The sequence below is a fragment of the Brienomyrus brachyistius genome, unplaced genomic scaffold (genome assembly GCF_023856365.1).
Source record: "Brienomyrus brachyistius isolate T26 unplaced genomic scaffold, BBRACH_0.4 scaffold37, whole genome shotgun sequence".
NCBI lineage: Eukaryota > Metazoa > Chordata > Actinopteri > Osteoglossiformes > Mormyridae > Brienomyrus > Brienomyrus brachyistius.
The window spans coordinates 844,513-864,410 of NW_026042312.1; the positions used below are offsets into that span (position 1 = coordinate 844,513).

The 19,898-nt window shown below is 47.4% G+C and overlaps 1 protein-coding gene across 1 annotated transcript in view; it reads right to left on the reverse strand.

The window, feature by feature from the left end:
- Nucleotides 1–19,898, reverse strand: part of LOC125722253 (cytohesin-2-like) — a 240,366-nt gene that overhangs the window by 155,768 nt on the left and 64,700 nt on the right. The window lies entirely within an intron of this gene.

Consider the following 19,898-nt stretch of genomic DNA (forward strand, 5'->3'; position numbering starts at 1 on the left):
CCAGCACTGACAGAAGAGCCATGACTAAAAACAACCTGGCCGCCCCAGTCAGCCCGCCACTGAGCCTGGTTCCCCTCATCACTGTGAGTCTCTTGTAAAAACACAACATCTACCTTTTTTACAGCAATATAATCAAACAACGCAGCTCTTTTAGTAGCATTGCGACACCCGTTAATATTTAGTGAGTCAAAAATCAACGAAGCCATAAAACTGGTAAAAAGAGCTGATAAAGGACAAGAAACATAGAAGATAAACCCTCTGTACTGCTAGCGGTGGCGTAAAACACTCCTAACAGTGCTCATCAGCTTCTTTAATCTGTACCTTCTGTTTATCAAGCTTGTCCAAAGTACATTTCCTCATCGCCATCGTACATGAAGCTAAAAACAGTTTCCAATCAGGGACATAGCACTCTGTCTTAGGTTTTCTCTGGCCTTTAGTGCTGTCCAGAATGAAACAGATCTGCTCAAGAGAGTAAACCTTGGTCCTACCTACAGGGGTGTTGGAGTCCATGGAGGCCTGTGAGTCCAAGTCATCAGCCAAACTTTCTACGTCCTCATGATCTTTATCAGAATCCTGTAAGTGCAGGTCCAGCTCAGGCTCGGGATGTTCCGCTGCGGTGTGTCTACAGGTGGGTCAGTGCCGGGCTCAGCGGGAGCGGAGTCACTCACCGCGCTGCCGCCAGCAGGCCCTGCTGCGTCCGGGCCGGGCTCCTCTGTCAGCCCGCTGTCTCAGCGGGAGCGGAGTCACTCACCGCGCTGCCGCCAGCGGGCCCTGCTGCGTCCGGGCCGGGCTCCTCTGTCAGCCCGCTGTCTCAGCGGGAGCGGAGTCACTCACCGCGCCGCCAGCAGGCCCTGCTGCGTCCGGGCCGGGCTCCTCTGTCAGCCCGCTGTCTCAGAGGGAGCGGAGTCACTCACCGCACTGCTGCCAGCAGGCCCTGCTGCGTCCGGGCCGGGCTCCTCTGTCAGCCCGCCGTCTCAGCGGGAGCGGAGTCACTCACCGCGCCGCCGCCAGCAGGCCCTGCTGCGTCCGGGCCGGGCTCCTCTGTCAGCCCACCGTCTCAGCGGGAGCGGAGTCACTCACCGCGCCGCCGTCAGCGGGCCCTGCTGCATACGGGCCGGGCTCCTCTGTCAGCCTGCCGTCTCAGCGGGAGCGGGGGGGAATCAGTGACTCCGGGTGGGGGGGCTCGTCCTCCCGGTCCCCACGGTCTGAGTCCAAGTCCGTTACTACAGTATCGGCGCCCCCGTGGTGCTTGGTGTCCCGCACCAGCGCCGGGGCCTCGCGCCCCTCCTCGCACTCCCCCGGGGAGAGCTCCCCTCGTGGGCAGGCCTGCCGCACATGCCCAAAAGCACCGCAGGCAAAACACTTCACACTCTCGGAGCTGTTAAAATCATATAAACTTTCCCCTCCACTGTGATCTTAACAGGCACGTCCAGGACCTCCTGCGGCAGGTTAAGAATCATAAATGTTTGCCGCCTAAAAGACAGGAATCATCCTAGTTGGGCTCACCAACTTCCCGTAGCGCCCAGAATGTTGGACAGTAGTTAATTTCTAATAAATGAGGAAACATTAGATAAAACAACTTTTTTTAACAGGCTTGATAAAGGCAGCATCTGTACGAATTCATCTTTAATGTTGAGACCAATTTCTATGAGGTCATCAACCATGGAAACGTCTTTTAAAAAGATCACAATAGCTTTGTTCATTCGGGAAGCTGAAACAACATTAGCGGCTCCAACTACTTCACCGGCCGCGAGCAGACAGTCCTCCACCGAGACGGCGGGTCAGGGACACACTTAAAGCTGTGCCTGAGACTCAGACATGAAAAACTGAGTTGGGAAGCTCAAAATTCCCATCAGAAAGCTGCACTTGAATGGCTGACATTCTGACTGCTGACTCAGAGATAGAAGCTGGTGATGTGACAATACTGAACTTACAAGAATGGCGACTGCATGGTTACTGCAAGGGACAATGCTTGTGAAATTCTGTGCAATGTTTCTTTTTAACTGCTTCAGAATCTTTGGCTAGAAAGCTGAACTGAAAGCAAATCATGAATCCTTCTGTTATCTTGCTTTGTATGTAGCCTAAGCGCATTTCCCCAGCAAAGACGATAATCGCCGGTTAGTCACTGTCAGATATCAACACCGGGATACTTGTCTGATTACGCTTATTACCGATAATATCGTCATATCACCCAGATGTAATTGGTGATTTGACATGTTCCCAGGTATAACAATACAGGGAGAAAAAGGATTTTACTCATGGGATCAGGAATCCAAGTGCCAGTTGCTGCTGCATTAGCTGATGGGAATGTTCACATCTCCTCCTTTCAGTGATACGTGTCGAGTGTAGGGACACCTGGCAGAAAGATGGCTAAGGACTGCACTGGAAGCACTGGTCTGACTGTTATGGGAGGTTCACGTCCATCTTGCTGTTGATGTGTTCCTATATATTCCTGTATATTCTGTGATTTTTGGCTGTAGCTTCTACTTAATGTTTTTACCTCTAGTTTTGAGCTACGATGCACTGACTCACAATTAGTGATCATATGACTGCAGCAGATTGTCAGGACGCACAGAACACTCTGCAGACTATAATTCATTTTGAAGTATAAGCTGTGCTGCTAATTATACTGAAAACAAATGCCTATTGTAATGCTTTGTATTTTACTAATGTGTAGGATGTGTATATGTCTGTGTCTTAAAGTGTTTTCTGTTTCAGGCTGAACAGCTGTTATCTCATAGATAAAAACTGTGAAGTGCTGTCTTCAGCTCTCAGATCAAACTCTTCCCCCCTGAGAGAGCTGGACCTGAGTGACAATAAACTGAAGGATTCAGGAGTGAAGCTGCTCTCTGCTGCACTGGGGGATTTACACTGCAAACTGGAGATATTGAGGTCAGTATTACTGGGTATTCTACACTCTAAACTGGAGATACTGAGGCCAGTACTGCTGGGTATTCTACACTGTAAACTGGGGATACTGAGGTCAGTATTGTGTGGTGGCTGCTCTCTGCTGTACTGTAGGATCTCAGCTGTAAACTGGAGAAGCTGCAGTGAGTACAGAATATGCATTTTGCACAAAAGTAACTGGACAGCAAGAAAACCCACAATGCCTTTCAGCAGTTACATAATAAACAAACACAAACAGCTTCTGTTTTCTTCTCCTACTTCCTTATATCCCACAATCTTATCAGCCCTCGATCGATGCTTGAAATAATTAAGCAGTGAAGCAGGAAATATCCATTCAACCATATAATCCATGCAAAACATTTGTGTCGGTTAGCAAAGTTAACAGCACTGTTACAGATAAACATGTTGACTTTAACGTGTTATGGACAAAAAAATAATGGACACCAAACAGAATCGGAATGATTGTTAAAATGATTTTTAATAATTTAATTGTTTTCTGAAAATCCATTATGTCATGGTCCCTATTCTCCTCATTTGAATACAGTGCTGCAGTGTAAAAAGTGGATTTAAAAGTGTTTAATTTTTTTAAGGGTTGGCCGGTGTGAAATCACAGAGAAATGCTGTGAGGCACTGGCTTCAGCTCTCAGATCAAACTCCTCACCCCTGAGAGAGCTGGACCTGAGTGACAATGACCTGCAGGACTCAGGAGTGAAGCTGCTCTCTGCTGGACTGGGGGACTTACACTGTAAACTGGAGATACTGAGGTCAGTCTGACTGGGTATTCCACACTGTAAACTGGAGATACTGAGGTCAGTCTGACTGGGTATTCCACACTGTAAACTGGAGATACTGATGTCAGTCTGACTGGGTATTCCACACTGTAAACTGGAGTTACTGAGGTCAGTCTTACTGGGTATTACACACTGTAAACTGTGGGTAATGAGGTGAGTATTACTGGGTATTTCACACTGTACGCTGGAGATAATAAGGCGGAACATAGCTAGTGATTTCAAAATAAAGCAGGAGTATCAAAGTCTACAGGTTGACTTAAAAAATAACATTTGACTTGCTACAGTAAGTGGAATGTCGAAAGGAAGATTGCATTGGAGGTTAAGGATGACATTAAAAGTTTCTTCCAATATTTTTACTCCAAAAGAGCTCTAAAAGCTGAAATCACTTATCTGCAGGATAGTAAGGGCCTTATAATTGAAAATTTAAATTTATATAGTAAATCAGTAATAATGATTATTTTACACGGCTGTTCACAGTAGAGGACATGATTAACTTACCACCATTTAGTACAAATACAGTGTCGTATATAAACAATATACAGTCCCTCCACAATTATTGCCCCCCTTGTAAAGATTTGTAAAAAGGGTTAGAAAAAAATCCACCTTTTGGCGAAGCAGCTTCATCTCACACTGAAAAAAATGAGAAAAATCCAACCTTTCATTGAAATTAATTTATTCAAAGAAAAACAAATCCTTCATCAAGAAATAATTATTTTCAACAAACACACATGAGCCACGATTATTCGCAGCCCTGCTATTAATACTCTGTACAGCCTCCCTTTGCCAGTATAACAGCACTGAGTCTCCTATAACATTTTATAAGGTTGGAGAATACAGAGCAGGGCATCTGAGACCATTCCTCTTTACAGAATCTCCCCAGGTCACCCAGGGTCCTCGGCCCTCTCTTGTGCACTCTCCTCTTCAGCTCAGCCCACAGGTTTTCAGTGGGGTTCAGGTCAGGGGACTGAGATGGCCATGGCAGAAGCTTGATTCTGCGGTCAGCTGACCATTTTTATGTTGATTTGGACATGTGCTTAGGATCACCGTCCTGCTGGAAGATCCAATGAAGGCCCAGTTTTTGTTTCCTGGCAGCAGCAGCCAAATTTTGATATAAAATATCCTGGTATTTCATGGACCCCATAGTGCCATGTACCCTAACGAGGTTTCCAGGGTTTTTGGAGGAAAAACAGCCTCACAACATCACAGAACCTCCACCATATCTTACAGTTGAGATAAGGTTCATTTCATTATAACCATCCTTCTTTTTACGCTAAACCCACCTTGAATGTTTATTGCCAAAAAGCATTTTTGTTTCATCAGATAGTTGAATTTGATTCCAGTCAAAGTTGTATAATGTTTTGAAAACTCCTGGCACTAACATTTTAAGTAACTGACAGAAAAAGCTTCTTTCTGTCATACCTTTCAAAACGCCCATACCTCAATCCCCTCATAAGTATGTCTGCTAGGTGGAGTCAAAGGTGCAGTATAATCCTGTTATAATGGACTCGCTTATAACGGAATATCGTCTATAACAGACGAGGACTGCCGTTGGTGCACCTTTAATTACATGCAGAAAAAGCATCGGATATAGCGGACTCGCATATAATGGAATGTGTGTGAGAGTGTCTGTGGCAGGGCATGCGTGTGTGACAGTGTCTGTGACAGGTTACGCGTGTGTGAGAGTGTCTTCGGCAGGGTACGCGTGTGTGAGAGTGTCTGTGGCAGGGTACGCGTGTGTGAGAGTGTCTGTGACAGGGTACACGTGTGTGAGAGTGTCTGTGACAGGGTACGCATGTGTGAGAGTGTCTTCGGCAGGGTACGCGTGTGTGAGAGTGTCTTCGGCAGGGTACGCGTGTGTGAGAGTGTCTGCGGCAGGATATATGTGTGTGAGAGTGTCTGCGGCTGGATACGCGTGTGTGAGAGTGTCTGTGGCAGGGTACGCGTGTGTGAGAGTGTCTGCGGCAGGGTACGCATGTGTGAGAGTGTCTGTGGCAGGGTACGCGTGTGTGAGAGTGTCTGCGGCAGGATACGCGTGTGTGAGAGTGTCTGCGGCTGGGTATGTGTGTATGAGAGTGTCTGTGGCAGGGTACATGTGTGTGAGAGTGTCTGCGACAGGGTACGCATGTGTGAGAGTGTCTGCGGCAGAATACGCGTGTGTGAGAGTGTCTGTGGCAGGGTACGCGTATGTGAGAGTGTCTGCGGCAGGGTACGTGTGTGTGAGAGTGTCTGCGGCAGGATACGTGTGTGTGAGAGTGTCTGTGAGAGGGTACGCGTGTGTGAGAGTGTCTGTGGCAGGGTACGCGTGTGTGAGAGTGTCTGTGGCAGGGTACATGTGTGTGAGAGTGTCTGTGGCAGGGTACGCGTGTGTGAGAGTGTCTGCGGCAGGGTACGCGTGTGTGAGAGTGTCTGTGGCAGGGTACATGTGTGTGAGAGTGTCTGCGACAGGGTACGAGTGTGTGAGAGTGTCTGCGGCTGGATACGCGTGTGTGAGAGTGTCTGTGGCAGGGTACATGTGTGTGAGAGTGTCTGCGGCAGGGTACGCATGTGTGAGAGTGTCTGCGGCAGAATACGCGTGTGTGAGAGTGTCTGTGGCAGGGTACGCGTGTGTGAGAGTGTCTGCGGCAGGGTACGTGTGTGTGAGAGTCTCTGCGGCAGGATACGTGTGTGTGAGAGTGTCTGTGAGAGGGTACGCGTGTGTGAGAGTGTCTGTGGCAGGGTACGCGTGTGTGAGAGTGTCTGTGGCAGGGTACATGTGTGTGAGAGTGTCTGCGGCAGGGTACGCGTGTGTGAGAGTGTCTGCGGCAGGGTACGCATGTGTGAGAGTGTCTGCGGCAGGGTACGCGTGTGTGAGAGTGTCTGCGGCAGGGTACGCGTGTGTGAGAGTGTCTGCGGCAGGGTACGCGTGTGTGAGAGTGTCTGTGGTAGGGTACATGTGTGTGAGAGTGTCTGCGACAGGGTACGAGTGTGTCAGAGTGTCTGCGGCAGGGTACGCGTGTGTGAGAGTGTCTGCGGCAGGATACGTGTGTGTGAGAGTGTCTGCGACAGGGTACGCGTGTGTGAGAGTGTCTGCGGCAGGATACGCGTGTGAGAGTGTCTGTGAGAGGGTACGCGTGTGTGAGAGTGTCTGTGGCAGGGTACGCGTGTGTGAGAGTGTCTGCGGCAGGGTATGTGTGTGTGAGAGTGTCTGCGGCAGTGTGTGAGAGTGTCTGCGGCAGGGTACATGTGTGTGAGAGTGTCCTTAGCAGGGTATGCGTCTGTGAGAGTATCTGCGACAGGGTACGCGTCTGTGAGAGTGTCTGTGGCAGGGTACGCGTGTGTGAGAGTGTCTGTGACAGGGTACGCGTCTGTGAGAGTATCTGCGGCAGGGCACGCGTCTGTGAGAGTGTCTGCGGCAGGGTAGGCGTGTGTGAGAGTATCTGCGACAGGGTACGCGTCTGTGAGAGTATCTGCGGCAGGGTACGCGTCTGTGAGAGTATCTGCGACAGGGTACGCGTCTGTGAGAGTGTCTGCGGCAGGGTACGCGTGTGTGAGAGTATCTGCGACAGGGTGCGCATCTGTGAGAGTGTCTGCGGCAGGGTACGCGTGTGTGAGAGTATCTGCGACAGGGTACGCGTCTGTGAGAGTATCTGCGACAGGGTACGCGTCTGTGAGAGTGTCTGCGGCAGGGTACGCGTGTGTGAGAGTATCTGCGACAGGGTACGCGTCTGTGAGAGTGTCTGCGGCAGGGTACGCGTGTGTGAGAGTATCTGCGACAGGGTACGTGTGTGTGAGAGTATCTGCGGCAGGGCACGCGTCTGTGAGAGTATCTGTGGCAGGGCACGCGTCTGTGAGAGTGTCTGCGGCAGGGTACGCGTCTGTGAGAGTGTCTGCGACACCCCACCCCCAGTGCATTAGGTGACCTGCCCCACCCAGAGGCACAGGGGAAAAGAACCACTCCCCCAAAATAGGGGCTAGTGGAAGTGGCAGGACTGGGGGGCGAGTGAAGTCAATATTTAATGTGAGGAGTTGTAGAGGGGAGAGGAAAAGAAAAGGAGATAAATGCAAAGAAGGAAAAAAAACAAAGACAGGATTGTATTTATATATGATGGTTGTGGATGATAGGAGCCGTAATTGTCAAAAAAAAATGAGTGAATAAAAAATGATCACACATATACACTGCTCAAAAAAATTAAAGGAACACTGAAAACACATAACATATCAATGGGGAATATATATATATATACTGAAGTAGACTGAGGGGTGGCATGGTGGTGCAGTGGTTAGCACTGTTGCCTCACACCTCTGGGACCCGGGTTCGAGTCTCCGCCTGGGTCACATGTGTGTGGAGTTTGCATTTTCTCCCCATGTCGTCGTGGGGTTTCCTCCGGGTACTCCGGTTTCCCCCCACAGTCCAAAAACATGCTGAGGCTAATTGGAGTTGGTAAATTGCCCATAGGTGTGTATGTGTGAGTGAATGGTGTGTGAGTGTGCCCTGCGATGGGCTGGCCCCCCATCCTGGGTTGTTCCCTGCCTCGTGCCCATTGCTTCTGGGATAGGCTCCGGACCCCCCGCGACCCAATAGGATAAGAGGTTTGCTAAATGGATGGATGGATGGATGGATGAAGTAGACTGGGTAATGTGTTAGGAATGAAAGGATGCCACATCGTTTAATGGAAATGAAATTTCCATGAAAACCTATAGAGGGCTGAATTCAGAGACACCCCGAAAATCAAAGTGAAAAATAATGTGGCAGGCTAGTCCATTTTGCTGAAATTTCATTACAGTAACAGTATCATACTCAGTAGTTTGTATGGCCCCCACATGGTTATATGCATGCCTGACAATGTCGGGGCATGGTCCGAATGAGACCACGGATGGTGTCCTGGGGGATCTCCTCTCAGATCTGGACCAGGGTATCACTGACCTTCTGGACAGTCTGAAGTGCAACCTGGTGGCATCGAATGGACGAAACATAATGTCCCAGAGGTGTTCTATTGGATTTAGGTCAGGCGAGCGTGGGGGGCAGTCAATGGTATCAATTTCTTCATCCTCCAGGAACTGCCTACATGCTCTTGCCACATGAAGTCGGGCATTGTCGTGCACCAGAAGGAACCCAGGACCCACTGCACCAGCATAGGTTCTGACAGTGGGTTCAAGAATTTCATCCTGATACCTAATGGCAGTCAAGGTGCCGTTGTCTAGCCTGTAGAGGACTGTGCGTCCCTCCATGGATATGCCTCCCCAGACCATCACTGACCCACCACCAAACCGGTCATGCTGAACAATGCTGCAGGCAGCATAACGTTCTCCATGGCTTCTCCAGACCCTTTCATGTCTGTCACATGTGCTCAGGGTGAACCTGCTCTCATCTGTGAAAAGCACAGAGTGCCAGTGGCAGACCTGCAAATTCTGGTATTCTATGGCAAATGCCAATCGAGCTCCATGGTGCTGGGCAGTGAGCACAGGCTCCACTAGAGGACGTTGGGCCCTCAAGCCACCCTCATGAAGTCTGTCATTGACCAAACAATCAGAAACATTCACACCAGTGGCCTGCTGGAGGTCATTTTGTAGGGCTCCAGCAGTGTTCATCCTCTTCCTCCTTGCACAAAGGAGCAGATACCGGTCCTGCTGATGGGTTAAGGACCTTCTACGGCCCTGTTCAGCTCTCCTTGAGTATCTGCATGTCTCCTGGAATCTCCTCCATGCCCTTGAGACTATGCTGGGAGACACAGCAAACCTTCTGGCAATGGCACGTATTGATGCGCCATCCTGGAGGAGTTGGACTACCTGTGCAACCTCTGTAGGGTCCAGGTATCGCCTCATGCTATCAGTAGTGACACTGACCGTCGCTAAATGCAAAACTAGTGAAAAAACTGTCAGAAAAGATGAGGAGGGAAAAATGCCAGTGGCCTCCACCTGTTAAACCATTCCTGGTTTGGGGGTCGTCTCATTGTTGCCCCTCTAGTTCACCTGTTGATAATTTCATTAACACTAAAGCGGCTGAAACTGATTAACAACCCCCTCCGCTACTTAACTGACCTGATCAATATCCCAGAAGTTTAATAGACTTGATGCTATACTCTGATTAAAAAGTGTTCCTTCAATTTTTTTGAGCAGTGTATATTAATACATAGATATGAATGTCCATACATACACAGACACACTTTCATACATATCTGTAATGATTGAAACATACAATACATGAATTAAACAGTAATAATAATCCATCCATCCATCCATTTTCCAAACCGCTTATCCTACTGGGTCGCAGGGGGTCCTATCCCGGAAGCAATAGGCAAAAGGTAGGGAACAACCCAGGAGGGGGGCCAACCCATCGCAGGGCACATTCACATACCAGTCGGGCAATTTAGCAACTCCAATTAGCCTCAGCATGTTTTTGGACTGTGGGGGGAAACCGGAGTACCCGGAGGAAACCCCACGACGACATGGAGAGAACATGCAAACTCCACACACTTGTGACCCAGGTGGAGATTTGAACCCGGGTCCCAGAGGTGTTAGGCAATAGTCCTAACCACTGCACCACCATGCCGCCCCCAGCAAACATACATCCATCCATCCATTTTCCAAACCGCTTATCCTACTGGGTCGCGGGGGGTCCGGAGCCTATCCCAGAAGCAATGGGCACGAGGCAGGGAACAACCCAGGATGGGGGGCCAGCCCATCGCAGGGCACACTCACACACCAGTCACTCACACATGCACGCTTACGGGCAATTTAGTAACTCCAATTAGCCTCAGCATGTTTTTGGACTGTGGGGGGAAACCGGAGTACGCGGAGGAAACCCCACGACGACATGGGGAGAACATGCAAACTCCACACACTTGTGACCCAGGTGGAGATTTGAACCCGGGTCCCAGAGGTGTGAGGCAACAGTGCTAACCACTGCACCACCTTGCCACCCCCAGCAAACATACAAACAACCAGAATTCTAGAAAAGTACTTTATATTTGAATGAAATAACAAATAAAACACTTTCAAGTCACATGAGCCTATATTTTATTCACAACAGAACATAGATAATATTACAAATGTTCAAAGGCCAAAGACCTGTATTGGATGCCCGTGGTCTTCGGGCCCTCAGACGACTCTGCATCACTCATCGGCATGATTGTGTCAGTGACATTACTAAATGGGCCAGGAATACTTCCAGAAAGCACAGTCGGTAAACACAATCCGCCGTGCCATCTGCAGATGCCAGCTAAAGCTCTATCATGCAAAAAGGAAGCCATAACTGAACATGGTCCAGAAGCGCCGTCGTGTCCTGTGGGCCAAGACTCATGTGAAATGGACTGTTTCAGAGTGGGAAAGTGTTCTATGGTCAGACGAGTCCAAATGTGACATTCTTGTTGGTAATGAAGGGCGCCGTGTCCTCCGGGCTAAAGAGGAGGGAGACCTTCCAGCGTGTTATCAGCGTTCAGTTCAAAAGCCAGCATCTCTGATGGTATGGGGGTGCATAAGTGCATACGGTATGGGCAGCTTGCATGTTTTGGAAGGAACTATGAATGTGGAAGGTATATAAAGGTTTTAGAGCAACACATGCTCCCCTCCAGAGGACGTCTGTTTCAGGGAAGGCCTTGTGTATTTCAGCAGGACAATGCAAAATCACATACTGCAGCTATTACAAGCACATGGCTTCGTCGGAGAAGAGTCCGGGTCCTGAATTGGCCTGTCTGCAGTCCAGATCTTTCACCTATAGAGAACATACAGTAATTACCTGTGACACCCATGGTGCACTGTGAGCAGGTATACAGGCCCACAGAGCATGCAGATAATTATCTGTGACACCCATGGTGCACTGTGAGCTGGTATACAGGCCCACAGAGTATGCAGATAATTATCTGTGACACCCATTGTACACTGTGAGCAGGTATACAGGCCCACAGAGCATGCAGATAATTATCTGTGACACCCAAGGTGCACTGTGAGCAGGTATACAGGCCAACAGAGCATGCAGATAATTACCTGTGACACCCATTGTACACTGTGAGCAGGTATACAGGCCCACAGAGCATGCAGATAATTATCTGTGACACCCATGGTGCACTGTGAGCTGGTATACAGGCCCACAGAGCATGCAGATAAATATCTGTGACACCCAAGGTGCACTGTGAGCAGGTATACAGGCCCACAGAGCATGCAGATAATTATCTGTGACACCCAAGGTGCACTGTGAGCAGGTATACAGGCCCACAGAGCATGCAGATAATTATCTGTGACACCCAAGGTGCACTGTGAGCAGGTATACAGGCCCACAGAGCATGCAGATAATTATCTGTGACACCCATGGTGCACTGTGAGCAGGTATACAGGCCAACAGAGCATGCAGATAATTACCTGTGACACCCATTGTACACTGTGAACAGATATACAGGCCCACAGAGCATGCAGATAATTATCTGTGACACCCCTTGTACACTGTGAGCAGGTATACAGGCCCACAGAGTATGCAGATAATTATCTGTGACACCCCTTGTACACTGTGAGCAGGTATCAGTACTGACTACTTTTTATATTGAGTCACATGTTTTATGTGAATTACTTTGTACTGAACTGAAGGCCAGTATTTGTCACTGTGAATATGTTGTTGCAGACGTCCATCCAGAAATCAGAGCTGGGGGAAAAGATAAGGTCCTTATTCCAATTAATTTTTGGTACAAATATCAATGTGTCTGTTGCAGATGGAGGATTATATATTCTAGAGGTTTCTTTTTATTTTTAAGTTGCAGAATGTTGTCTCATCTGAGGAGGATTCAGTGTATTATGTGTGAGGTTCATTTTGGTTTTGATGCTGGATTCAGTTAGTAAATATTAGAAAAATTGCTTATTCTCAACTCGTATTTATGGATTAAGTCTTCGAATGTCATGAAATGACTGTTACTGAAAAGGAGGTGGAGATGTGTAATCCCTTTCTGTCCCCGTGAGTGATAGTGAATAGTGATATTGTGAAGTAGGAAGTCCAGATCATTCCAGATTGGCGTGTATTTACAGGCTCTGAGAGTACAGTTAGTGATGTTAATGGCTTTCCACTGGGCTGTCAGTGCTGTGGAAATGGCAGCACTGTGTTGTTAAAGCAATTTTGTTTCTTTAATGAAATTTTGAGTAAGTCTGCATGTCTGAGATTTTTACAGTACAGCTGCTCCTGCTGTAACCATGAGCTGCTGTTACTGCTGTAGTGTGACCATTTAGTTAAGTCTTGCAGTTGATTTGCTAAGTAATAATTAAGAAAAATGAGCTTGCAATCCAACTTGAGATTTACATTTCTGTAATGTGGAATGTTTGATTTTGAGTTTTTGTTTTTCCAGCAAAAATGTGACATTAATGAGTTTGAAAGAATTTTTCTGAATTTATTCTGGACGAGTAATTTTATTTTTATTGATTTAAGTGGGAGACTCATCTATTGTTTTGAATAAGGGGGTGTAGTTGAGGGTAACCAAGTCAGACAGCCTGTGGGAGATGTAGATACCCAAGTACCGGATATTTCCAGTGTGAAATGGACCATCCTGATCGGCTGAATCCCAGGCATCTTCAGACAGTGAGAATATTATGGGTTTTTTTCCAGTTTATTGTGTAGTTTGATAGATTTGAAAAGGTATTAATAAAATTAAAATGTCATATTTTGAGGGTTTCATAAAAACAGCAAGATATCATCTGCATAGAGAATAATTTTGGGTTGACTTATTAGTATGAATTCCATTTATTTCACTGTTCTGTCGTATTGCTGCCACAATTGTTTCTATGAAGATGGCAAACAGTGAAGGAGAGAGTGGGCATGCAGGCCGTCTTCCCCGTCGGAGTGTGAATGCAGGTGATGTCATCCCATCTGTGACACTGTAGCTTTGGCTGAGCTGTACAGTATTTTATCCCAGTGGGTGAACGATTCTCCGAAGCCAAATCTATGCAATGTATTAAAGAGGAATGTCCACCTGACTGTCAGATGCAGTTTCTGCATCTAATGATGTAATCATGGTTTTAGTATGGGTATGCTGAGCAGTCTAGACTAAATTAAATAATCTATAGATGTTGTCCGAGGCATGTCTTGTCTTGATGAAATCTGTCTGATCAGGATGGATTATAGTAGGAATGACTGTCTGTAACTGAGTGGCGAGAGCTTTTGTAATGATTTTCAAGTTATTCATTAATGAGAGTGCCGGGTAACTGGAGGGTTGTGTTGGGTCTTTATCAGTTTTCAATAACACTGTAATGGCCGGTAACTGGAGGGCTGTGTTTGGTCTTTATCAGGTTTCAATAACACTGTAATGGCCTATAGATTTCTGCAGGGTAACCATCCGGTCTGGCGATTGGTTGTTAGGCATTTGGTTGAGGACCTTATGGAGTTCTTCTGATGTTAATGGTGCATCAAGCAGAGGTGGAGATTTCAGGTCCAGGGAGTACAAATCCAGACCAAGATTTTGTTTCAACAAACCAGTTGAGTCTCTGTGACTGTGACTCTTTATATTCATCTGGTTGGTTGAAACAAAATCTTGGTCTGGATTTGTACTCTCTGGACCTGAAATCTCCACCTCTGGCATCAAGGGCATCTGCTGTTTCATTGGTTAATATGGGTAAGTCTAGATTATTTTTAAATGATTCTATATCGACTGGATCTGGTTCTGAGAAGTATAGGTTCTTATAAAATGTTCAAAAGATGTTAATTTTGTGTGATTATTGAAATATTTATTAGAGGAGTCACTTTTGCTTAAAAGTAATGCTTGTAATGGTCAGGTGATCTTATTTATTGTGGATTTTTTTCCCATGTTTCTGCAGACTGTCAGGCTGTAGAGTCACAGAAGAAGGCTGTTCTTCCCTGGCTTCAGCTCTGAGGTCAAACCCCTCACACCTGAGAGAGCTGGACCTGAGCTACAATCACCCAGGAGACTCAGGAGTGAAGCTGCTTTCTGCTGTACTGGAGGATCCCAGCTGTAAACTGGAGAAGCTGCAGTGAGTACAGAGTGTGTGTCTGACACGCTACAGATACTTATGCATGTATGTGAAGAAGAGGCACCAATAAATAAATGGATACAGCAGTACTATATAATTCTGCTTCTCCTGTAGTGTGGATTACGGTGGAGAGTGCAGGACCAGAGCAGGCTTACAGAAATGTAAGTGTCTTTGCATGTTTTTATTAATAATCCCATGAATACTACTGTATGTTATGGTTGTATTCACACAATTGTTGTGATGAGTGGCTTTTTGCACTGTGTGTAGATGGATTTCCATGTTTGTGTTTAGGTGAGTTTCATGTCATTTTAGACAAACATCCAAACGGGAAACAAAAAATCAAAATTATCACCAAAACACTATCAATTAATTTAATCGGTTTTTAAAATATTTTTTGCAAATGCTTTATAGCTGCTTGTATTATCTTCGTGTTTGTGTGGGAGTGTAGGATGGTTAAATATATTCTGAATTAGTTATACATATTTAATTTCACAAAAAAAGAATCCTTTGCATTTGTTCTTTTTGCGGATGCCGTGAGTGTATGTGTTTTCTGTGAGAGATTCGTTAGTATTGTCCTAAGGAGGCACCTGTAGGCAGTGAGACCGGACTCTCTCCTCAAGTGCAAAATGTGAATTTGCATTTTTACAGGGTGGTTCTGGAACATTCCTTAAAATTCATGAGAGAATATTACTGATTGGTCACTGAATCCCTTAAACCAGGGGAGCCCAAATCCAGTCCTGGAGGGCCAGAGTCCTGCACATTTTTGGGTTTCCCCTCATTTAACACACCTGATTCATCTCCTTGTGCTAATAACCACACAGCTCTTGAGCTGAATTATTTATGGTGGAACAGGGAAAGAGCTGAGCTACACAGGGCACCGGCCCCCCAGGACTGGATTTGGACACCCCTGCTTTAGGTAGAAGAAACAGGCAGCACAAGTCGATGTTAACTGGCCAATGAGGTAGTGCCCCTCTCATAAATATTAATCAGCCAGCCAATCGTGTAGGGCTTCACTCGTGAATATTAAAAAGTTCTGCTGATCCACGGTGCTAAAAGAAATTAGCGCCCAGGACACACTGGATGTGCGGCGGAAAATATCAAATTTCATTTCGGCGCCCATGTTAACAGATTAGAGCGGCCGCGTGCGTGCGCTAGATGCGGGGCTCACGCCTCGCGGCAGCGGCGCAGCATCTACAGTCACGCGCGCGGTAAGCGGTTCTCTATGGAAGCGTATTGCATTCATCTGGGGGAAATTAATTCTGTTTTTCCGAATTAATGAGATAATAATCCCGTTTTTCAGAGCAATATTTTTCTGAATTAATGAAAACCTTCCTGTTTTTTATGATGCACGATCTGTGCCGGAATCATCGTTTATATCAGAATCCAGATCCAAATGTTTATTAAATATCACTTTAAACGTGTAATAATATTACTTAAATATTCTGTTATTGATGGCCATTTTCGAGCCGGATGCGCCGGAATTAGCGGTTTGAAGGAAAGACACTGACTTTAGTATTGATCTCTGGTGCCGTTTTGTGGTAAATATGCTTGTGATGAATATGTCTGATGAATGTCGCTGCTTTGTCATTTTTTAATTAAATTAATTAAGCTGTTAGTTTAGCTCGCGCCCCATTTTGGCGGCTCTTCCCGCCGCCGTCGCGCGCCCTCTTTATGTTTCATAAACTTCAGTTCCCGCTTCGTTAGGGGAAGCTGTGCTGTTTTTATATCGTACAGAAACATAAAGTACAGGCGGCCTGATGGGAATAATAATTCTTCCTCCTGCCTACAGACTCCTGCCAGCTGACGCTGGACCCGAACACAGCAAACAGATTCCTGTCTCTGTCAGGGGGGAACAGGAAGGTGACATGGGGGGCAGTGCAGCCATATCCTGATCATCCAGAGAGATTTGACAGAATCCACCAAGTTCTGTGCAGAGAGAGTCTGACTGGCCGCTGTTACTGGGAGGCTGAGTGGGATGGATATCGAGTCTGGATAGGAGTGACTTATAAAGGGATCGAGAGGGAAGGAGGGAGTTATGACTGTGGGCTTGGATACAATGACAAATCATGGAGTCTGTACTGTAATACTGACAGTTACTCTGTCTGTCACAATAATAAACAGACTCTCATACCCATACAGCCCTCAGGCTCCCGCAGAGTAGGAGTGTATCTGGACTGGGGGGCTGGTGCTCTGTCCTTCTACAGAGTCTCCTCTGATGGACTGACCCCCCTGCACAGATTCACCTCCTCATTCACTGAGTCCCTCTATCCAGGGTTTTTTGTTTATAGAAACTGCTCAGTGTCACTGTGACGTGTTGCTGGTTCTCCTGCAAAAAGGTAAAATCTCTGCTTTTTAACCTTTATTATCCTTTTTACTCTGAAATGTACAGAACTGTGCAAAAGTCTGAGGCAGACAAAGAAAATGATGTTTAGATTATCCTCCTGTTGGTGTAAAACTATGATATGATGCCTGTCAAAGTGTGTCAGCTTCGCCATTTCAGAACCTCTGCTAAAATCATCCTAGTATTTGCACGACCGTCCAGTGCAGCCATGTATTTTTTGACTTGGCCACTAACACACCTCATACAGCTAGTCAATCTCTCACTGACTTTTTAACCAATATATTTAATTATTTAACTGAGCTGTTGGTGAAATTTAACAAAATCATGGAACGGCTGAGGTCCCCCTGAGGAGAAGTTTGGGAACTGAAGCGGTGTTCATCTAGCCATCCAACTAGATATCAGTAAGTTTTTAGAAGACAGAAGAAATTATTACTAGTTTTTATTGTGTTACTCTTAATTTGCACATGTTCTAATGTTAAATTGTGTTTTTTGTTCTAAGCCAAAGTACACTTGCTACCCAGATAAACAGCTTTAAACATTTCTTTGGACTGCCTAAGACTTTTGCACAGTACTGTGTGTTTGACAAAAAATAAATGACTGTGTTCAGTGAGCTGAATAAACATGAAAAATATTGTTTTTTATACGTTTTCTCTCTGACTAAAATGTAATTAAATGTAATCCTGATTGGGGGGGGCTTTCCCTGTAAATGTGCATTTTATATATTTATGTCCATTTACTGTATTTCCTCCCTGTACAGTGACAATAAAGGCTTTCTGTTCTGTCCTATTAATGTCCTACTTCAGCGTCACCCAAAGCATAACTGAGTAACATAATGAAACCACAGTCTGCTGGATTAAGTTAAATTCACTGTATTACTGCAGCTGAACATAACTGACACAATGACAGTCAATCAATGTGTATAATAATCATTTAACTAGAGACATAACAGACTGAAAAAAACTGGAAAATATAATTATGTCCTGGTTCAGTGGATTAAAGTAAATAAAAGTATTATTAATATATTTAAATAAATAAAGAAATTTGATTTGTTAAATAATAAACACCCTTGCCACCCCCACCCCCCAGTAATAGGTCTGGTTGCTCCCCCGTAAGACAGAACGGGCAGGTGCCCAGGGTCTCTTAACCCCCCCCACCCTACTGTAAAAGATCTGGTTACTCCCCCCTCAGACGGAAAAGGCAGGTGCCCAGACAAGCTTTCCATCCCCCACCATACTGTAAAAGGTCTGGTTATGCCCCCGTCAGACAGAACGGACAGGTCCCAAGGCACCCTTGCCACTACCACCCCACTGTAGAAGGTCTGGTTACTCCCCCATAGGACAGAAGGGGCAGGTGTCCAGGCAGCATTGCCACCCCCACCCCCCTGTAAAAGGTCTGGTTATGCCCCCATCAGACAGAATAGGAAGGTGCCCAGACACCCTTGCCACCCCCACCCCACTGTAAAAGGTCTGGTTACTCCCCCGTAGGATAGAAGGGGCAGGTGCCCAGGCAGCATTGCCACCCCCACCCCCCTGTAAAAGGTCTGGTTAAAGCCCCGTCAGACAAGACGGGCAGTTTCCCAGGCAACCTTGCCACCCCCTCCCCACTGAAAAAGGTCTGGTTCTCCCTCGTCGTGCAAAAGGGGCAGCTACCCAGACACCCTTGCCACCCCCACCCAACTGTGAAAAGTCTGATTATGCCCCCGTCAGATAGCGGGCTGGTGGCCAGGATCCCTTACCCCCCCCCCCCCCCCCCCCCCACCACACTGTAAAAGGTCTGGTTATGCCCCCTTCAGACAGAACGGGCAGGTGCCCCGGCAGCCTTGCAACCCCCACCCCACTGTAAAAGGTCTGGTTGAAGCCCTGTCAGACAAGACGGGCAGTTTCCCAGGCAACCTTGCCACCCCCTCCACACTGAATAAGGTCTGCTTACTCCCCCGTAGGACAGAAGGGGCAGGTGCCCAGGTACCCTTGCCACCCCCACCCCACTGTAAAAGATCTGGTTACTCCCCCATAAGACAGAAGGGGCAGGTGCCCAGGCACCCTTGCCAGCCCCACTCCACTGTAAAAGGTCTGGTTGCTCTCCCGTTGGACAGAATAGGAAGGTACCCAGACACCCTTGCCACCCCCACCCACCTGTAATAGGTCTGGTTATGCCCCCGTCACATAACGGGCAGGTGCCCAGGATCCCTTACACCCCCCCCCACACTGTAAAAGGTCCTGCTATGCCCCCGTCACAGAGAACGGATAGGTGCCCAGGCAGCCTGACAACCCCCCCACCACACTGTAAAAGTTCTGGGTGCTCCTCCGTCGGACAGAAGGGGCTGGTGCCCAGACACCCTTGCCACCCCCACCCGACTGTGAAAGGTCTGGTTATGCCCCCGTCAGACAGAATGGGCAGGTGCCCAGGCAGCCTTGCCTCCCCAACACACTGTAAAAGGTCTGGGTGCTCCTCCCTCGGACAGAAGGGGCAGGTGTCCAGGCAGCATTGCCACCCCCACCCCCCTGTAAAAGGTCTGGTTATGCCCCCGTCAGACAGAAAAGGCATGTGCCCAGGCACCCTTGCCACCTCCACCTCACTGTAAAAGGTCTAGTTACTCCCCGGTAGGATCGAAGGGGCTGGTGCCCAGGCAGCATTGCCACCCCCACCCCCCTGTAAAAGGTCTGGTTATGCCCCCGTCAGACAGAAAAGGCATATGCCCAGGCACCCTTGCCACCTCCACCTCACTGTAAAAGGTCTAGTTACTCCCCGGTAGGATCGAAGGGGCTGGTGCCCAGGCAACCTTGCCACCCCCACCCCACTGAAAAAGGTCTGGTTCTCCCCCGTAGGACCAAAAGGGCAGCTACTCAGACACCCTTGCCACCCCCACCCACCTGTAAAAGGTCTGGTTATGCCCCCGTCAGACAGAACGGGCAGGTGCCCAG